Source organism: Hemiscyllium ocellatum, unplaced genomic scaffold (genome assembly GCF_020745735.1).
Source record: "Hemiscyllium ocellatum isolate sHemOce1 unplaced genomic scaffold, sHemOce1.pat.X.cur. scaffold_280_pat_ctg1, whole genome shotgun sequence".
Classification (NCBI taxonomy): Eukaryota; Metazoa; Chordata; class Chondrichthyes; order Orectolobiformes; family Hemiscylliidae; genus Hemiscyllium; species Hemiscyllium ocellatum.
In genome coordinates, this window is record NW_026868210.1 from 562,667 (window position 1) to 585,541 (window position 22,875).

Consider the following 22,875-nt stretch of genomic DNA (forward strand, 5'->3'; position numbering starts at 1 on the left):
TATCCATCCCTGAGTGATGCCTCTGTAATTGCTGTAATATCCCAGTCACATGTTCAAAACCATACCCTGAGCTCATCTGCCTTCCCCGTCAGGTCTCTTGCATTGAAATAAATGCAGTGCAACTGGTCCGTCGCACCTCATTCTGTGACTTGCTCTTGCCTGCCTTGACAGTCTGACCGGTGAACAGTACCAGCCTCAAACTCACCTCTTTTCTCACTATCTCTTTAGGATTACCCCGACTCCCTCACTGGTTTAATGCCTCCCGAGTGGCACTAGCAAATCTCCCTGCTCATCAGGACCCCATGCTTTCCCCTTCCTATGCCATTGGTACCAATGTACAATGTCCTCCCACTGGTTATTCTCCCTTTTGAGAATATTCTGCTCCCTCTGTGAGACACTGGCACCAGGGCAGCACCACCCCATTCTGATGTCTCACTGTCAACTGCAGAAATGGCAGACTGTGCCCCTGACTAGAGAGTCCCCCATCACTATCGATCGTGTGGAAATGGATATACTTCACATTATGTTAGAAGCCAGTCTCAGTACCAGTAACTTGGCTGTCAGTGCTACATTCCCCTGAAAGTCTATTACCACCTACATTTTTCAAAACCGTGTACTTGTCTGAGATGGGGATAGCCACAGGAGACTCCTGCAGTACCTACCTACCCCTCCTAGCTTTCCCGGAGGTAACCCATCTACCTGACTGTATCTGCAGTATCTTGCAATCCTGAGACGGCCACATATCACACCCCCCGCCTCCTGTTAACTCCTCACTGCCTTTAATCACTCCTCCACCAATCCATGCGTTCCAATAGGATTTGCAATCACACTTCCTGCAGACATAATCACCAGGATCATTGAGACTCTCCCTAATCTCCCACATCCGACAGGAACAGCACGCCACTCTACAACAGACCATCTCTCCGCCTTCACAACCTACAGACCAAGTCAAAGACACAGTCTTACTTCTCAAAAAATATTGCCCGAGATTAGCAATGCTTACATTTTATATCTTAAACATTTAATCAAGAGACCCAAAGACATTAAAAAGAAATCCTCACCTTACTCACTATTGTAGATTTAATAAAATGAAGACGACTAAGATTGATATTTGAAGAGACTGAAACTCACTGAACTGATCCCGGCTCTGAGTACTTCCAAGGGTGAGGTCTCTCTGAGGGCAGCTGTGAAATGTCACTGTTTCTCTTCTCTGCCCACTCCATTTCCAGAGAGGTTTTTAACATCACAGCAAGTCAGCTCAGAGAGGTCACTGCTTGGTTTTATTCACTCGGGGTTGCCTTTGCTGCCCAGACCAGTATTTATTGGCCACCTTCACTTGTCTTGGAGAAAGTGGTGGTTAACCGCCTCCCTGAAATGCTGCAGTCCATTTACACCACAGTGATGTTTGGACAACAGTCCCCCTCTGGCCCCACAACCCTCCCTGTCTCAGTAATCCCCCTCCGCCTTCAGAAATTACATGTCCGTGGCATCAGATTTTTATTTAGATTCATTTTTGTTTAATAAACACCCCTCCCCCCCAAAAAAGTGAAATATTTCACCCCCAAACAAATTTCTGTTGATTAACCTTTTGGAGAGGCCGACACATGGACGTTGCACATTGTTCACGTAGAATGATGGAACTTTCTTTAAACATTGCTAAAAAGGGGAGGCAATGGCTTAATGGTATTCCTGCCAGATGAGTGACATGTGCAATGTTCCGAGGATTAGGGTTAGAATCCCAACATGGCTGTGCGGACATCAGAATCCAATACAATCTAGAGTGAAAAGGCAAATGATGACCATGAAACTATTGTCGATTGTCAGAAAACCCATCTGGTTCACTCATGTCCTGTAGGGAAGGAAACGGTCATCCTCACCTGGTCTGGCCTACATGTGACTCCAGACCCACAGCAATGTGGCCAGCTCTCAACTGCCCTCAGGAAAAATACATTAAACACTGTTAACAAATACTCCGCAGGAATCATTGAAAAACTGTCTGTTCCCTGAACTAAAACGGAGTTTCAGCTTCACCTTCTCCCTGTCTCCCCTCGCCCTGTTTACACCCAACTCCAAAACACACTCATTGAGCCAAGCAGCCCTCACAGTGCAGCCCTGTCATTTTCATTGTCTGCTCACACCTACACTGCCCTCAGCCTCCTGTACTGTTCCAATGCATCTCAATGGGAGCTCAGGGACAGCATCTCATCTTTCAGTTCAGCCCTTTGTAACCCCAGAGTCAACATGGACCTCAGCAGTTTCTGAATGAACAGACCGTTGTCAGAATCTGGAACGTTCCACCTGAAATGGTGCTGGAATTCGAGTCCAAAAGGACTTTTGATGGGAAGTTTGCAGTTAATTGAAAATATGAAGTTTACAGGTTAACATCATGAAGTGAGTGATTGTAAGATCTCTCAGATTTAGACCCAAAGAGACCAGGTGTAATTTGGATAAATCTGTGCTCCCTCTCAGGCCAATAGCTCCTTCCTCAGCTGCAGGGCCCACAACATAGCGCACACCCAAAGGGTGATCCAACCACGAATTTGTACATCTTCCTGCTTAACAAAAATATTGGAGATATTTTCCACAAACCTTTCTCCTTCCACATTTAAACGTCAATGATATTCAGATCCTGATGACTCCATTGACTGTAAAAACTTACTTTTGAGATCCCAGCCTCAATTATTCTGATTTAATATCCTATGAAATGAATTCTCAAAACAAAACTCAGAGCCAGTGCAGGAAGAATACAAGACATATTTTTCTCTTGGTATGTGACTGATGTGTAAATGCCTCTCTTCAAATCGTACACCACCCCCTCCCCCCATCCCCCATCCCAGAAAGAGGACATGTCCATGCCCCTCACTGTACCTTGCCCCCAATAAAGATGGCGGCCATATCCCAGGACCTATCACCGCCTGATGGCTGCAGCCATTTACCCATCTGCTGCAAACACGGGAAAGAGTTTCTAATTCAGATTAATGACCCGCACAGAGTGTAATTAAGACTTCCCAGTCAAAAGTGACTCATTGTCTCCGTCTCCGAGGCCACTCTCCCCTTCCCTGTTTGCCTCTCCCACATTCACCAACGGCCGAGTCACGTGACACTGCACAGGCGGAGTTACTGGTCACGTGTCATCCCACTGGCCACGCCCCTCATTCAATCCCATTGTTTGGATGACCAGCTGGTTCCACTTTGTCCACCAGTCCCACCCCCTTTTCCTATTGGTCCGAAGCTGCCATCAATCAGCTGGACCCCATTGTGAGGTCAGTGGTGGGATCCTCCCCCTGCCTGAATCAAACCCGGAAGGTGGATGGATGGTGTCAATCAGGAACAAGCAGGAGGTGCTGGGAAAGCTCAGCAGGTCTGGCAGCATCTGGGAACAGGAATCTGTCCAGTGGCCCTTCCTCAGAACCGATGGGAGCTGGGAAAATTAGAATCCTGACAGTGTGGAAACAGGCCATTCGGCCCAAAAGTCCACAGCGTCCCTCCGAAGGGTATCCCACCCAGACCCATTCCCCTACCCTATTACTGTATATTCTTCCTGACTAATGCACCTCACCTACACATCCCTGAGCATTATGGGAAATTTAGCTTGGCCAATTCAACTAACCTGCAGATCTTTGTACTGCAGGAGATAGGGATTAATGAGTAAATAATAGGCAGGGACAGGACCCAGAGAGAGACCGGAACATTTGGAAAGACAAAGGAGTGGATTACGATCTGGCTGGGAGGGTGCATAGCTGTTAATGGAGAGGACAGGAACCTGGGTCTGGCAGCATCTCAGTGGAGGTGGCGGAAATGGCGACTGATGATCGACGTTCTGCTGCAAAAAACAGACCCCGAGCTTCCAGCTGCCTGTCACTATAACACACCTGGCCAACACCTCTGTCTCATGCTTACTGCAGTGTTCCAGTGAAGCCAGAACATACCAAAATACCAAATATTTCAAGGACTGCAATTTCCCCTCCCATGTGGTCAATACCATCCAATGTATCTCCTCCACTTCCTGCACCTCTGCCTTTGAAACCCACACCTCCAACTGCAACAAGGATAGAACACCCCGCAAGCTCCCCCCACCCACCCCAAGTCCTTACCTTCCACCCAGATACAACACATCAGCTTCTGCCATTTCCACAAGCTACAATCAGACCTCACCACCAGATTCTGAAGGGGTTTGACAGAATAAATACTGATGTGTCTGAGGGTAAATACTGAGAGGTGAGTCTGAAACCAGATTCTGAGCCAGTCACCGAATCAAGGGTTCTGTTTCGGATTCATCACGTTTAAGGCAACACAGACACGGGTAAGGGGTTTCAGTAGCAATGGAGCTGGAGTGAGGAGGGGACAAACAACGTTTAAGAGATTGGAATTCCTGGTGTTTGGGATTGTGTAAACGTCTAATCAGAAGGTCAGCTTCGCGTCAGAAACAACTGCAATATTGTGAAGAGTGAACTGCAATATTGTGAAGAGTGTAGTTCTGCTGTATAGTTCTCAGTGAGAGGGAGGGGCTCAGCAGTAAGGGAAAGGAATTGGCCAGGCAACGGGTTTAACCATGACAATGTTTCATTGGAGGAAACTGCACCTAATCGAGTAGTGGGAATGTGGTTAGCAGCTTGATAACTGAGTAACAGTGGAGTAATGGAGAGGGATGACGGGGAGGGAGAGCTGGGCATTGTCAGTGTACATGTGAAACCCAACATGGTGCTTTTGCACAATGTCACCTCCTGTCAGTATGTAGAGGAGATACAAGAGGGGCCAAGGATAGATCCATGAGGGACACCAAATGCAAGGAATTCAGAAAGGAAAGGGAGAGTGGAGATGGAGCAGGATTTTTCAACAACCATGAGGTCAAATATTAGTTTTTCACAGAATGGGAGAGAAGGACATAACCAGAAAAGACAGAACAAGGAACAATATCTGTGAATCGGTGACGGAGACTGATGAGGAGGGGGAGAAAAGAGAGTTGGAAACTCTATGGTTTACTGAGATGAGGGTAAAAGGGTCAAGATGAGCTCTGATAAGGCTTGACCGGGATTGGAGAAAGTTTGGACAAAATCCGGGAACACCACGTGAGGCAGTTTGACTCAGTGGGAGGGAGGGAAGCAGCAGATCGGATTGTCTCAGTCTTAGTGACAGAGAAACTCCATGTGCTCCAAACTCTTGTTGTTGGAGAGAAGGATGGAGGAGACAGGATGATGGACAGTGTTTCACAAAGAAACAAAACCTGGGTAAGTGATATTTAAAGTGAGTGAACAAACCGAATGTATTTAACTTTTACCCAAAATATTAAAACCAATGACAGAAATCCTGGTTCGAATCCCAACTTGGCAGATGGTGGAATCTGAATTCAAGAAAAAATAACTGGAATTAGGAATCTCCTAATCTCCATGGAACCATTGTCAACGGTGGAAAAATATCCTGCCAACCCGACAGTGGCCCAGCCAGCTACTCACTGTATGAATCACTGCAAAGTCTCAACAAAGGAATGAAACTGGATGGACCACTCGGCATCTGACAAGGCACCAGAAAATACAACCACAGAATCAGCCCTCTCGATGGTGCAACGTCCTCCAGACTAACATCTGGAGTTTGGTGTCAAAATGTGCAGAGCTGTCTCACAGACCAATCAAGGAACAGCCTGACATTCTCATACTCATGGAATCAACTCTTACAGACAATGTTGAAAATGTGTTGCTGGAAAAGCGCAGCAGGTCAGACAGCATCAAAGGAGCAGGAGAATCGACGTTTCGGGCATGAGCCCTTCTTCAGGAGCCCTTTTACAGACAATGACCAGATACCACCATCACCATCCCTAGATATCGAGATTGTGATGATGGAAAAGCACAACAGGTCAGGCAGCATCCGAGGAGAAGGAGAATCGACGTTTCGAGCCTAAGCCCTTCATCAGCCTGACCTGCTGTGCTTTTCCAGCACCACACTCTCGACTCTGATCTCCAGCATCTGCAGTCTTCACTTTCTCCTGAAATCTCTGGATATGTCCTGTCCCACCAGCAGGACAGACCAGGCAGAGGTGGTGGCACAGACAGGGAGGATTTGCCCTCTGAGTACTCAGCATTGACTCCGGACACCAGGAAGTCTCATGGCTCCTGCTGATTACCACGCTCCGTCCTCCCTTGGCTGATGAATCACTTCTCCTTCATGTTGAACAACATTTGGAGGAAGCACTGAGGAAGTAAAATGGTGTCAAACGTACTCTGGGTACAGGATTTCAATGTCCACAATCGAGACTAGCTCTGCAACAGAATTACTGACTGAGCTGGTCAGGTCCTAAAGGATAAAACTGCTCAACTGAGTCTGCAGCAGGTGGTGAGGGAACCAACAACAGGGAAAAACATACTTGATCTCATTGTTATGAACTGACCAGCTACAGATACATCTGTCCATGACAGTATCGGTACGAACGACCATTGCACATTCCTTTTGGAGACACAAGTCTTGGCTTAAAGTTGAGAAAAACTTCCATTGTGTTGAGTGACACTATCACTGTTCTAAATGGGACAGACTTTGATGAGATGTAGGAACGTAAATTGGATCTCCCTGAGGCACTGTGGGACATCAACAGCAGCAGAACTATACTCCAGCGCAATCTGTAATCTCATGGGTTTGTAAATCCTGCTCTCACCCATCACAAAGGACAGGAAAGGAGGGCATGCCAGAGCAGCACCAGGCATAACTAAAAATGAAGTGCCAACCTGGTGAAGCTACCAAACAGAACCATCTGCATATCAAACAGCATCAGCACCAAGCAACAGAGCTAAGTGATCCCACAACCAATGGATCAGATCAGAGCTCTGCAGTACTGCCACACCCAGTTGTAAACGGTGATGGACAATAAAACAACTCACTGCAGGAAGCATCACAGATATCCCCACCCTTACTGATGGAGGGGCCTCACACATCCATGCACCAGATAAGTCAACAGCATTTGCAGCCAGAAGTGGGATGCTCCATCTCAGCCTTCTCCAGTGGTTTCCAACATCACAGATGTGAGTTTTAAGCCAGTTTCATTCAGTTTGAATAACATCAAGAAGTGGTTAAGTAGTGCAAAGGCTACGGGCCCTGCCAATATCCTGGCAATAATACTAATGGCTTGTGCTCCAGAACTTGCCACCCGCCAAGCCAAGTACCGCTCCAGCACTGGCATCTACTGACATTGTGGAACATTGCCCAGGCATGTTCAACAGAAAACACAGGGCAATCCAACCAAGCCAATTTCCCTCCGTCAGTCCACACTCGATCAGCAGTAAAGTGATGGAAGATGTCACCAACAGGGCTACCAAGCAGCAGCTGCTCAGCAACAGCCAGCTGAGTGACACTCATTTCAGGCTCCACCATGGCCACTCAGCTCCCGATTGTGTTACCGCCTGATTCACAACCTGACAACCAGCTGAATCCCAGAGGTGTGGTGAGGTGAGGGGGACAAGACCACTATTTCGAGCTGATTCTAACATTGTATTAGCTCATATACTCTCATTCACCTTGTGTTATCTCCAGACTTCCTTATACAAACACACTCCTGGCCAACTTCCCACATTCAACCTCCCTGTTATCTCAAGAAAAACTAAATCTCTGCCCAAGTACTTCCTCGTACCAAAACTTGTTGATCCATCAAAAGGCTGCTATTCATAATCAACAACATAGAGCCACAGAGATGTACAGCATGGAAACAGACCTTTCGACCCAACCTGTCCATGCCGAACAGATATCCCAACCCAATCTAGTCTCACCTGCCAGTATCCGGCCCACATCCCTCAATTTAAAATTCTCACCCTTGATATAATTCCTGGTTGTGACCATCCCTAGCTCGCTGCATCACACACCCTTTGAGAACTCGACAACCCATTCTGTTCGAGACTCCCAATGATCTGTTAATTCATTACCTCACCTGTGTGGCTGCATTTACAGTTGCCAAAGCAACAAGGTCTGAAATTCACAGCCAAAACCTCACAGGTCTGCTTTCCTCCTTTAAGACATTCCTCAAAACCTACTTCTCTGGCCTTGTCTAAAGTTTCCAATAATATTTGTGTGAAATTATAAGCATGATAATAAAACTACAAACTGTTCCTGATTTGGACATTATCTTCAAATCATCACTGTTGCTGTAATGAATACTCTGTAATGTCTCTTACCCAACCACATTGTGGGAGCACCTTCACCACACAAACTGCAGCTGTACAAGAAAGTCAAACATCACCCTCTCCCCAGGCAACAGGGCTTTGGCATTAATCACTGGGATCTGTGGAAGGAGAAACACAGTTGATGTTTCAGGGAGTGCAAAACGGATTACAGGGAACGAAAATGATGCAGAATTTATAGTCAGAAACGGAAGGAAAATACACTTGCTCATCGGAAAAAAAGAATTCTTGACTGTCAAAAATTTTCCAGAAAAAAAATTAATAAGCAGCACACGGTCAGGGGCTGGGCGGCATTGAAAAATTAACGTATAAAGATGTCTGTAAAAGTAATAGTAAAATACACCCATTGTTCGAGACTGAGGAAGCTAGACATTAACAAAGTGGTCATGAGGGAGCCCAGAGATGAAGCAGAACAGTATAAGCTGTTATGATCCCACAGTCAGAGATGTATAGCGCCGACACAGACTCTTCGGTCTAACTCATCCATGACAACCAGGTATCCGAACCTAATCTATTCCCATTTGCCAGCACTTGGCCCATATCCCTGTAAACGCTTACTCATCATATCATGTGTCTATTTAGACGCCTTTAACAAGTTTTATCTGTACTAGCCTCCACCACTTCCTCTGGCAGCTCATTCCACCCACTGCATGAGAGTTGTCCTTTAGGCCCCTTTGAAATTTTATCCGTTCATCCTAAAGCAATGCCTCTACTTCTGGACACCATCACTCCAAGGAAAACACCTTGTTCATTTACTCCATTCATGCCCCTCTTGATAGTATAAACCTCCATAACATCACAGCTCAGCCTATTGCACTCCAGGGAAAACAGCCCAGCTTCCAACCTCAAATCCTCCAACACTAACAACATTCTTAGAAGTCTTTTTTGAAACCTTTCAAGTTTCACAGCACCCTTCTGATAGGAGGCAGGCCAGAATTGCACACAATATTCCAAACGTGGCCTAACGAATGCCCTGTACAGCAACATGACCTCCCACATCCTATACTCAATGCTCGAACCAATAAAGGAAAATATACTGAACACCTTCTTCACCATCCTATCTGCCTGCAACTTGACTTGCAAGAAACTATGAACCTGCAGTCCAAGGTCTCTTTGTTCCGCAAACGTCTCCAGGGCCTGGCCATTCAGTGTATAAGTCCTGCACTGATTTGCTTTTCCAAAATGCAGCACCTCACATTTATCTAAATTAAACCCCATCTGATCAATATCTCATTGTAATCTGAGGTAACCTTCTTCATTATCCACAATACCTCCAATTTTGTATGACCTGCAAACTCATTTACGATACCAAATCATTTAAATGAATGACAAAACAAATCCAGAAATAAACATCCATTTCTCTGAGTTTGAATGTGCTCTGTAAATCCTGCCCAATGACTCTGTACCACAGAAAGGCTGCACATGCGCCTGGCAGCGCCTTGCCCCCTACAAAGCTGGCAGTTCCGCATGTATCCAGTGAATTCTTGCCCCGAATAAAGATGGTGACGCGTACACATACCTGCAGCCACACTGAGGCAATTCCCCATTTACTGAAAACACGAGACTGGGACGTTACAAAATATGTGTTTTCCGATGCGCACATTGTGTTTGTAAAACCTCTCCACTCTCACAGAACCTCTCTCACCTCCTGCGGTTCCACAGACAGCCTTGATTTTTGCAGGTACCTATTCTCTGCCTGGTTACTCGTTTGTCCTTAGTGTATTTGTACAATCACTTTGGATTCTCCTTAAACCTATTTCCTAAAGCTATCTCATGTCCCCTTTTGCCCTCCTGGTTTACCTCGAGTATACTCCTACTGCCCCTATACTCCTCTAGGGATTCTCACAAACACAGCTCTCTGTACCTGCCAAATGCCTCCTTCATTTTCCTGACCAGGCCCTCAATTTCTTTCGACAGGCAGCATTCCCTACACCTACCAGCCTTGGCCTTAACAGGAACATACTGTCTATATACTCTCATTCTGGCAGGCCTGTGGAGGCAATAGCAGATGAGGACAGAGAAACAATCACTCCCAGTAAAGAGGCAATGTTGGGAAAGGTAACAGCCTCAAGGTAGCTGGGTCTCCTGGCCCTGATGGAATGCATCCCAGGGACTAAAGGAGATGGGGGTGGGGGTGGGCTGGGGGGGGGGGGGGGGGGGGGGGGGAAGAATAACAAACTCGTGATAATTCACTAAAATTTGTTGGATTCTGGGATGGTTTTGACAGACTGGAAGCTGCAAATTGGTGCCACTATTTTTCAAAAAGGACCCGTTAGCTTAACTTCTGCAGTGGAGAAAATGCTTGAATCTCTCAAGGAAGTAGTGGTGAGATATCTGGGTAGAAATTGTCTCATTTCGCAGACACAGCATGGATTCATGAAAGGCAGGTCACGTTTAATGGATTTACTGGAAATTATTTGTGGATACAATGAGGTGGATGTGGTGTACCTGGATTTCCAGAAGGTATTCGATACGTTGCCACACAAAAGGCTGCTGTATAAGGTAAAGACGCACAGCACTATGGGTAATTATCATTGATACAGGATCGGTTAACCAACATAATAAATAATGGGGATAAATGGGTGTTTGGATTAGTGTTGACACTACAACTGTTCGCAATTTACACAGATGTTTTGGAGTTGAGGACCAAGTGTACGGTGTCAGAGTTCACATTTGATACAAAGATGAGTAAAGCAATGTCTGCAGAGTCCATTGCAAGTCTGCACAGGGATACAGATCAATTAAGTGAGTGGGTAAGGATCTGGCAGATGGAGTTCAATGATGGGATATGTGAGGTCATCCATTTGGGTCGGACTAACAGCAAACTGGATGATGAAATGGTGAAAACATGCAGCAGGCTGCTGTGCAGAGGGAGCTGGGTGTCCTTGTGTATGAATCACAGGAAGCTGGTTTGCAGGTACAGCAGGTAATTAAGGCAGTGAAGGGAATATTGTCCTTCATTGCCAGAGGGATGGTTATGCTGCAGCTGTACAGGGGGCTGGGGAGGCCACACCTGGAGTACTGTGTACAGGTTTGATCCCCTTACATTAGCGAGGATGTACTGGCACTAGAGGGAGTGCAGAGGAGGGTCACTAGTTTGAGTTGGGAGTTGAGAGCGTTGGTGTATGTGGAGAGATTGAGAAAACATGTTCTATACTCATTGTAATTTAGAAGAATGGGACGTTGGATAGGAAACAAATAAAATTATGAGGGGAGGAGATAAGACAGAAGCAGGGAGGCTATTTCCACTGGGGACGGGTCCAACTCCAGAGCCTCAAAATAAGGGGAGCAGATTTAGGACTGAGATCAGGAGGAGCTTCTTCAGCTAAAGGGTTGTGAATCTGTGGCGTTCCCTGCTGACTGCAGCATTTGAATGCCTTTCAGGCAAAATGTAGATTTGTGAACAGGAAATGAATTAAGGGTTATGGTGGGAGATCGGGAACGTGGAGCTGAGGCCATGAAAAGATCAGCCCTGATCTTATTGAATGGTAGAGCAGGCTGGAGGGGCCAGGTGAAAGTTCTTGCCTCGTGCCATCAAAATCAGCCTTTGTCCAATTCAGAACCTTAACATGTAGATCTGGTCTATTATTTTCTGTAACTATTTTAAAACTAGTAGAATTATCAGAGAATCCCAACAGTGTGGAAGCAGGTCATTCAGCCCATCACACTGATACTGACCCTGAGAGCCTCCTCACCTCCCCCAGTAACATTGCATTTCCCAGGGCCACCCAACCTACACATCCTGAACATTAGGGACAATTCAGCCTGGACAACCACCCAACCTGCACATCCCTGAACACTGGACAATTCAGCCTGGATAATCCAACCTATCCTGCACATCTTTGGACTGTGGGAGGAAACCAGAGAACCCAGACAAAATCCATGCAGAATACCCCAATAAGGTGGTCATCCCTTTCTTATTTCCCAGTTCCAACGAAATAACTTCAATGGGCGTACTCCCAGCAATATCTTCCCTAATCAAAAACATAATGCTATCCTGAATCAAAAATGCTACTCCCCCTCCTCTCTTGTCCCCCTTTCTATTCTTCCTATAGCATCTATACCCTGGAACATTAAGCTGCAGTCCTATCCATCCCTGAGTGATGCCTCTGTAGTTGCTATAATATCCCAGTGCCATGTTCAAAACCATACCCTGAGCTCATCTGCCTTCCCTGTCAGGCCTCTTCTATGGAAGTAAATGCAGTGCAACTGCTCAGTCCGACTTCATTCTGTGCCTTGCCCTTGCCTGCCTTGACTATTTGACTTCTGAACTGTACCAGTCTCAGACATACTCTTTCCTCACTATCTTATTGGGTTTACACCCACTCCCTCACTGGTTTAATGCCTCCCGAGTATCACTAATATCTCCCTGTCTGGATGTTAACACCTTCCAATTCAGGTACAATCCATCCTTCTTATGCAGGTCAACTCTACTCCAGAGGAGATCACAATGATCCAAAAAAAAGTGAATCCTTTTCCCCTGAACCAGCTCCTTAGCCACTCATCCAGCATCTCCTCCTCCTCCTCTGTAATATGGACATTTTTCAAGATGTCACCATTTATTTCCTCACATTCTATATCTCCCATGTACTTCTTCACAGTAAACACTGCTGCAAAACACTGGTTTCCTATCTCGCCCATCGCCTGCAGCTCCACACAATGGCTGTCTTGCTGATCTTGGAGGGTCTCTATTTTCTCCTAGTTAGCCTTTTTTTCTTCATGTATTTATAGAAGCCCTTCGGATTATTCTTAAACCTATTCGCCAAAGCTATCTCACGTCCCTTTTTTGCCTCCTGATTTCCCTCTTAATTATACCCCTACTGCATTTATACTCAATTTTTTTGGATTGGAATAAATGCAAAATATAACAACCTGACAAAACAAACGAGTGCAGGACTTACTCTCAATAAAAGTAGGGCCTTGAGTAGTGATATGGGAACAGAGAGACCGAGGGCTTCACGTCTTAGAAGTTTGTGTTACATGTAGACAGGGTGGTTAATAAGGTGCTAAGCACACTTACCTTGATTGTTCAGACCTTGGAGTACAGGAGTTGGGACGTTATGTTGAGGATGTACAGATGTTGGGGAGGCCTCTTCTGGAATACTCTGTCCAGTTCTGGTTGTGCTGTTATAGGAAGGATATTATTAAATTGGAGCAGGTTCAGAAGAGATTTACCAGCATGTTGCCGTGAATGGAGAAATTGTGTTCTAGGGAGAGGCTGGGAACTTTTTCACTGGCATGCACGAGGTTGAGGCGTGAGCTTATTAGAGGTTTATAAAATTAGAAAGAGTGTAGACAGGGTGAATAGCCGGGGGAGGGGGGATTCAAAACTCGGGTGCATTCATTTTGAGAAGAAATGAGAAAGATTTGAGAAAATACATGAGGTTTTAATAAAAAAGATACACGTGTGGAATGAACTTCCAGAGGAAGTGTAGCTGTGAATACAATTACAATATTGAAAAGACATTCAGATAAGTACATAAATAGGAAATATTTGGATGGATGTGGACCAAGCGGAGGCAGGTACAATTAGTTCAGTTTGGAATTATGGTCGGCATGGACTGGTTGGACCACAGGGCCTGTTTCCTTGCTGTATCACATTATGACTCTAATCCTCACGATCCCTAAATTCCTCCATCCTCAACTCGCCTGATCAATGTCACCTAAACCATCCTCACAACTCTTCCTTATTTATATAATTCCTCACTAGCCACAGAACGCTCCCTATCTCATGTCCTCCAGTTTCTCAAATCTCTGTGATTGTGCCTTTCTTTAGTCCCAACCTTGAGGATGCCCTCATTCACTCCGATTGGTTGGAGGAGAAACTCGTACGACCTGGTCCTCCAGTACTGCCCTCTGCCCCCTATTGACCTGCGCTGACATCAATCATCCGGGGCCCATTGTGAGGTGAGTGGTGGGATCCTCCCTCTCTCTGCCCTGGGATGAGCTTCAACATTCACAGTCAATGGGACAGTATCACAGAGCACAGGAGCTGGGGGCTATTCAGCCCATTTGGGCTGTACTCTCTCCCTCTAGAAATGCTGCAAATCTGTCCCAATTCCCTTCCCATTTGCCCATAGCCCCCAAATCTTCCCTTAAAAGTTAAAATTCCAAATCTGTATGAATAATTGCTGAGTCTGTCCAGCTGCCATTCAGACTATTCCAGATGCTCAGAACTTACTGAAGAACATAATGTTCACATATTCACTTATTATTTGCCAATTACCTGAAAATAGTTACTAAAACTGTGACATTGTTAACAATTCCCCTCTCTCTGCAAATTAAATATCTTAGAAACAAATTTGCAGCTGATCAAAATCACTGCTTAACCTTCTCAGCTCCAAGAACAATTATCTGTGCTTCTGCTAGCTCTCCACAAAAGAGGAACACATCTTATTTTCATTTATTAGTGTCATAGAGATGTACAGCACAGAAACAGACCTTTGGTCCAATTTGTCCATGCCAACTAGGAATCCTCAACAACTGGAGCCCCATTTGCCAGCGACTGGTCCGTATCACTTGAAACCCTTCCTATCCATGTACCCAATCAGATGCCTTTCAAATGTTGTAATTGTATCAGCCTCCACTACTTCATCTGGCAGCTCATTCCACACACACATCACACACAGCTTGAAAACTTGCCCCTTAGATCCGTTTTAAATCTTTGCCCTCTCAACTTAAGCCCATGTGATTTTGTTTTGAACCCACCTAACCTGGGGGGAAAAGACCCTGGCTGTTCACCTTATCCATGCCCCTCATGATTTTATAAATCTCCATGAAGTCACCTCTCAGTCTTTGACTCTCCAGGGAAATTAACCCCTGCCTATTCAGCCTCTCCCTGTAGCCCAAATCCTCCAATCCTAGCAAAGTCTTTGTAAATCTTGTCTGAACTCTTTCAAGATTCACAACATCCTTCCCAGAACAGGGAATTTCAAACTTAAAACATAATTCCTGAAATGGCTTAATCAATGTCCTGTCCAGCCACAATTTGATGCCCCAGCTTCTGTACTCAATGCATTGACCAATAAATATAAGCATACCAAACCCCACCTTCACTAGCCTGCCTATGTATGACTGTACTTTCAAGTAACAATGAACCTGCACTCCATGGTCTCTATGTTCAGCAACATTCCCAAGGACTTTACCATTAAGTGTATAAGTCCTGCCCTGATTTGCCTTTCCAAAATCCAACAGCTTACATTTGTCTAAATTGAACCCAGTCTGCCTTCTTCATTGTCCACTACACCTCCAATTTTGGTTTCTTCTGTAAACCTACTGACCATATCTCATATTCACATCCAAGTCAATTATTTAAGGACCCAATATCCATTCCTGCAACACGCTGCTGCTCACAGGCCTCCAGCCCACAAATTAACCCTCTGCACCACCCTCTGCCTCCTACCTTCAAGCCAGTTTTGTATCCAAATGGCTAGTTCTCTCAACATTTCATGTTATCTAACCCTGCTAACCAGTCTGCTTTGTGGAACATCGTTCAGTGTCCATATAGACAACATTCACAATCTGCCTTCATCAATCATCTTTGTCACATCTTCAAAAAAAAACTCAATCAAGTTAGAGAGAGAATTTCCCACACACAAAGCCATGCTATCTATCCCTAATCATTCCTCGTCTTTCCAAATACATGTAAATCCTGTCCCTCAGAATCCCTTCCAACAACTTGCCTGCCACTGACTTCAGGCTCACTGTTCTCTTGTTCCCTGGCCTTTTCCTTACCACCTTTTTAAATAATGGCACATGCCTTCCAGCACCTCACCTGTCACCAATGACAATATAAACATCTCAGGGAGGGGCACTGCTATCACATTCCTAGCTTTCCACAAATGTCTGGGATACACCTTAACAGGTCCCAGGGATTTATCCACCTCGATATGATTCAACACATCCAGTACTACCTCCTCTGTAATATGGTCAGGAGGCGGGCAGCAGTGGACAATTCATTTACTGAAAGGTCTGTGAACATAATAGTAAAATACTAAACAGAGCAAAAATACACTCAGAGACTGAGGAAGCTAGATAGTGAACAAGTGGACATCAAGGTGCTCAGAGGCGAATCGGAGCAGTTTTATGATCCCACAGTCAGAGATGTCTAGCACCGAAACAGACTCTTCAGTACAACCCATCGATGCCAACCAAATATTCGAACCTAATCTATTCCCATTTGCCAGCACTTGGCCGGCATCCCTCTGAACCCTTCCTATTCAACTGCCTTTGAAATGTTACAATTTTTGTTGCCCTTTAGGTCCCTGTTGAATTTTCCCCTCTCACCTTAACCTATATCCTCTAGTTCTGGGCTCCACCACCCCAGGTAAACACCTTGTCTATTTACGCTATCCATGCCCCTCACGATTATATAAATCTCTTCAAAATTACACCTCAGCCTATGACACTCCAGGGAAAATGGCCCCAGTCCCTATTATGCCTCTCCCTGCAACTCAAATCCTCCAACCCTGGCAACATCCTTGAAAATCAATTCTCAAACCTTTCAAGTTTCTGTGCCTCCTTCTGATAATAGGGAGACCAGAATTGCACACAATATTCCAAAAGTGGCCTAACCAATGTCCTGTCCAGCTCCTGTACTCAACGCTCTGACCAATAAAGGGAAGCATACCAAATGTCTTCCTCACTGTCTTATCGACCTGTGACTCTACTTTCAAGGAACTGTGAACCTGCATTCCAAGGTCTCTTTGTTCAGCAAGACTCTCCAAGACCTTACAATTCAGTGTGTGAGTCCTGCTCGGATTTGCTTTCCTAAAATGCAGCACCTCACATTTATCTAAATTAAACCCTATCTGCCACTCCCCAGCCCATTGGCCCATCTGATCAATATCCCATTGTATCTGAGACAACCTTTATCACTGACCACAATACCAACAATTTTGGTGTCACCAGCAATCTTACTAACTGCACCGCCTCTATTCATATCCAATCATTTAAATGAATGACGGAACAATTCCACAGAAAAACAAAAATCCATTTCCCTGGGTGTGAATGTGCTCTGTGTAAATCCTGCCCCATGACTCTCTATCAGGGAGAGCTGCACATACTCCCCTCTGAACTTTGCCCCCTACAGAGATGGCGGCTGCACGTTTCCAGTGAATCGTTGCCCCGAATAAAGATGGCGGCACTGACTCGAGTCAATCGCGAAATGAGGCATTTTCCGGTTTACTGCAAAAACGAGACTGTAAATTTCAAATTTGTCTTTCCGATGTGCACCAAATGTTCGCAAAACCTCTCAGCCCAGACCAACACCATTTCCCTCCCGCTTGCTGCTGTTTATTTCTTTCCTTACCGACAGCTCCCCATCCGCACAGCCGCGCTGTCCGCCAGGATGATCACGTGGTATAATCAAGTCCCGCCTCTCATTCACTCTGATTGGTCGGAAGGCCAACGGCCTCGCCAGGTCCTCCAGCCCCGCCCCTGTACTTCCATTGGTCCACCGCTGACATCAATCATCCTGTGACCATTGTTGGCTGGAGCATGCGCACTGCGTCCTGGCTTTTGTTGCTCTGCATAAGTTACAAGTGTGAGGGACAAAGTTAAAACACACAACCACCTGATGCAGCAGCAGCGCTAGTGCCTCCAAATAAACCTGTTGGACTATAACCTGGTGTTCTGTGAATTTTAATTTTGTCCATCCTAATCCAACACCAGCACCTCCAAGTCACGAGTGAGGGAGGAATGTATAACATAAGAACTAGGAACAGGAGAAGGCCATCCTGCCCTTTGAGCTTGCTCTGCCATTCAATAAGATCATGGCTGTTTTGAAAAAAAGCTGCCTTAGCTTTAAAAACGTTTACTGAACAAACATCAACTACTTCCCTGGGCAATGAATTCCATTGAGGTTAAGAAGTTCCTTCTCAATTCAGTCCTAAATTTGCTGCCTCTAATCTTGAGTTGATGCCCTCTTGTCCTAGATTCACCTGCCAGTGGAAACATCCTCTCTACTTCTATTTATCCATTTCATTCATTATTTTATATGTTTCCATTCTTCTGAATTCCAATGAATATAATCCCAATCTACTCCGTCTCTGTTAAACCAACCCCCTCAACTCTGGAATCAACCTAGTTAATCTCCTCTGCACCCCCTCTCGTGCCAGTACATCCTTTCTCAACTAAGGAGATAACAACTACATGGAGTACTCCAGGTGTGGCCTCACCAGCACCCAATACAGCTGGAACATAACATCTGCTTTTAAGCACAATCCCTTCAGCATAGAAGGACAAAATTGCATTTGCCTTCAGAATTGATTGTTATACCTGGTGACCAACCCTCATGCAGTAGGATACTCAGGTGCCTCTGCTTAGCAAAAATGCAACTTTTTAAAATTCAATTAATAATCTCTTTTTAATGTTACTCCAACCAAACAGTATGACATTACATTTATGAACATTATATTCCATATGACCGACCATTGCCCACTCACTCAATGTATCTATGTTCCTCTGCAAAGTTCCACAGTCCTGCGCACACTTTGTCCTGCTACTCATCATCGTGTCATAAGCAAACTTTAACACCCTAAATGTGGTCCCCAACTCCAAATCATCTGTATCAATTCTAAATAATCGCAGTCCCAACACTGATCCCTGAGGCACACAACTAGTCACTGATTGCCAGCCAGGATAATATGCATTTATCCCCACACTTTGCTTCCTGTTAGTCAACCAATCTTCTATCCATGCTAATACTATACCCCTAATGCCATCTACCTTTATATTATGCAACAGCCTCTTGCACAGCACCTTTTTGAAGGCCTTTTGGAAATCCAGGTACACTGCATCCACTGGGTCCACATTGTCCAACTTGCTTGAAATGTCTTCATAGAATTCCAAAAGATTTTTCAAGCATGACCTGCCCTTCATGAACCCATGCTGTATCTGTCCAATGGGACAATTTCTATCAAGTCCCTGCTATTTCTTCCTTGATAATAGATCAAAGCATCATTCCCACTATAGAGAAGAAGCTGTCTGGGGTATAATTACCCATCTTTTGTCCACCTCCTTTTTAAAACAGTGGCGTCACTTTTGCTGCTTTCCAAACTGCTGAGACTGCCATGAAGTCCAGTGAATTTTGGAAAATTACTGTCAGTGCATTTGCTATTTCTCCTGGGATACATTCTGTCAGGGAAAAGAGAATTTTCTATTATTAGCTCAATTACCTCCAACAGTCCAAAACTAGGTGTTCTGTAATAATGATAGTTTCCATATCCTCACCTACCTTTGTGTCTTTGTTAATTACTGGCAAGATATTAGTATCCCCCACTGTGATGTCCCGGAACTAAATGCTGCTTCTCTTTTTCCAAAAGACCAACGTTTACTTTAGCCACTCTTTTCTCATTATTTATGTTTATAGAAACATTTGCTATCTGTCTTTATAGTCTGTGCTAGTTTATTTTTCTCATGTTCAAGCTTACATTTCTTTGTAACTCTTCTGTGGCTTTCTGTTGACCTTTAAAGTTTTCCCAGTTCTAGTTTCATGCTGGTTTTTGCCACTTTGTATGCCTTTCAATTTGATCACTTTCCTTAGATACCCATCGCAGAGAACACCTTTTCTTACAGTCCTTCCATTTCACTGGAATATACCTTTGCTGAGGACTTTGGAAAATGTCTTTGAAAATCTTCCACTGCTCATCAACTGTCCCACCATAAAATCTTTGTTTCCAGTCTACGTTATCAAGGTTCTCCCTCATTCTATTGTAGTTCCTCATGTCCAAGCACAGGACCCAGGTATTAGGTTTTATCTTCACACTCTCCATATGTATTAAATTCAACCATACAGTGATCACTTCTTCCGAGAGGATCCCTAACTCTGAGGTCACTAATTATTCCTGTCTCATTGCAGAGGGTCAGATCTTGGATAGCTTGCTCCCTTGTAGATCCATTTCATACTGTTCAAGTAAAATATCACAGATACACTTAATGAACTCCTCATAGCTACCCTGACTAAGCTGGTTTGACCAAAATACATGTACATTAAAATCACCCATGATAATAACCGTACCATTTACAGGCATTAGTTATTTCTTTGTTTATTGCCCATCCCAATATGATGTTATTATTTGGTGGCCTATACACTGCGCCTATCAGTGACTTTCTTGGTAGAATTTTGAATGCATCATTCCTGTTTCTCCTAATGTATGGCAAAAACAACAACTACTCATATTGTATGGAATCTTTCACAATGGCAAATCTCCTAAGGTACTTCATGGATGATCAAAACATTGATTAAGCAGAATGATTTCCAAAAAAATCTTAAAGGAGGATAGAATAGGTTAGGGAGACGATTTGACAGACTTCTGCCCTTGACACTTCCAATTGTGGAGTGATGCAGATGGGGCAGGTTGGAAAGGGAACATGCAAAGGGGAAATGGAGGTGTGCAGGCAGTGTATAAGGTCTTAAGGACAGAGGAGGTTCCAGACTGAGTCTGTCTGTGATAGAGAGTATGGCTGCCTCATGGAGTTTGAAGCTCTGCAATGGGTTCATGCAAGTCATGTTAGTCGAGGATAGTATAACGGTGACTGAGAGTACTTTTCATGAGGACTTGTCTCCTGAGGTAGTGTGGGCTGAGGTTAGAAACAGAAGGGGAGAGGTCACACTGCTTGGAGTTTTTTTATAGGCCTCCACAGAGTTTTAGGGAAGTGGAAGAGAGGATTAGCAAAATTATTCTGGGTAAGAGCAAATGTACCAGGGTGGGCATTGTCTATAAACCTCAGGCACATGCGCAGTTTGGTTCCTGTGTAGCGCATGCGCAGTCACATTGATCAGGACAGAGAGAGACATGGAGCTGCTTCTCCGGCAGCGGCTGCGATCGGCTTCAGAGAGCGGCGCTCAGAGCCGGGGTGTGGGAGCCTCGCTGGGAGAAAGGGGTGGAGAGAATTCACAAGTCCCGGATACAGGTTAAAAAAAAACAAAAAAGCCCCTCCAGGCCCGGGGAAGGAGGTGGCGGTCTCTGATCAGGGAAGCGGCCCAGGGTCACGGCCGCCATTTGTTTGAGGGAAGAGCGCGGGCCTCAGGGCCGCCATGTTGAGAAGGTCAAGGTGCAGGAGGGCGGGGCTATCGGGGTCTGTAGAACAATCAGAGGAAAGGGAAGCCCCATTGTTACTGATGAATTCCATGAACACAGCGTCACTGGGCGGTCCCGCAGGAATCTCCTCTCTCAGTCCCTGCTGTGATGTTTCACCCCAATCACAACCAGCAGCTCTCCTCCTCTCTCAGCTCCCCTTCTGTCCCTCCTGCAGCATCTGTCCCCTGGGCATTGAGCTGCCTGTCCTGTCCCTCCCTCAGCTGTTGTTCTGTAATCCCTGTGATAACCCAGTCCCATCTTAGATTACTTCACTAAAGACATGAAACATTAAATTCACATTCAATCATTTGCAATGGTGAGATTTGAACCTGTGCCCAGAGAACATTTGCTGAGTTTCTGGATAAATTGTTTCACAATAATGCCACTAGGCCATCACTTCACCTTCTCACAGGTTGGGCATCCCAGCACAAGTTTTTGATCCTGTACTCTGGTGATATCACTCAGTGTCGCTCCATGGGCATGGATAGGATAAATAGGCAAAGTCTTTTACCTGGGTTGGGGAGTCCAGAACTAGAGGGCATAGGTTAGGGTGAGAGGGAAAGGTATAAAAGAGACCCAAGGGGCAACCTTTTCACACAGAGAGTGGTATGTGTATGGAATAAGCTGCCAGATGATGTGGTGGAGGCTGGTTACAATTGCAACATTTAAGAGGCATTTGGATGGATATATGAATAGGAAGGTATTGGAGGGATATGGGGCGGGTGCTGGCAGTGGGACTAGATTGAGTAGGAATATCTGGTCGGTATGGACGGGTTGGACCGAAGGGTCAGTTTCCATGCTGTACATCTCTATGACTCTATGTGGTATCCCTCATTGTGTGGGTCTAATTGCTGCCCCTGTCACCATCTCTCACTCTTGTAGCGACTCCAAATCCTGAGCCAACAGAATTCTCCACTCTAGAGAGATGAGGCAGCACAGGCCAGGATTGGAGACTGGGTTTTTCCAGATCTATGTGGGCTCAGTGCCATTCTACATGTGTAACCCTCACAGTATCAGTCTAATTTCCCATTCTGCCTATTTCTGTGTCTTCTACAGATACCCAGGGAGTTCCTGACTCAATAGACTTGACAACTGCTGGTTGGGAAGATGGTTGGTCAGCCAGAGAGACAAAGGTCAGGGAGGTCGGGAGCCTTCAATAAATTCTGCCGCCAGATAAGATCACTCAGCGCACAGAGCAGAGGGCAATGAGAGGGCTCTATACATCAGCTAACATGACATGAGATAGATATAATGCTGAAAGGAGCACAGTACTGACACACCCCAGGCTCAGGTACCACCTTTACTTTAAGTTTTTGTTGTATTGGGACAGCATCGGGAGTTCCCCGTTTTCAATCCAGCCTGTGCTGTCTTGGTGAACATCAGGACAACAGAGGGGAAAGCAGGCCTCCCATGAGAGGGTAGATAATTGCTCCCTGAGATCTTTCTGTTCCCTATTCCCTCTCCAACACTGTGTCGATGGCTTGTCTTGTGGACCAGTGTCTTCAATCATTCTAACAGCCAATAACAGTTCCTATCTCTGTCACCTCCTTCCCCCTCAACAATTACTTCACATATTTGAAACCTCCAGTCCAGATGACCATCCATATCGCTGTAACTTGCTTCAGTCTCTACAACAT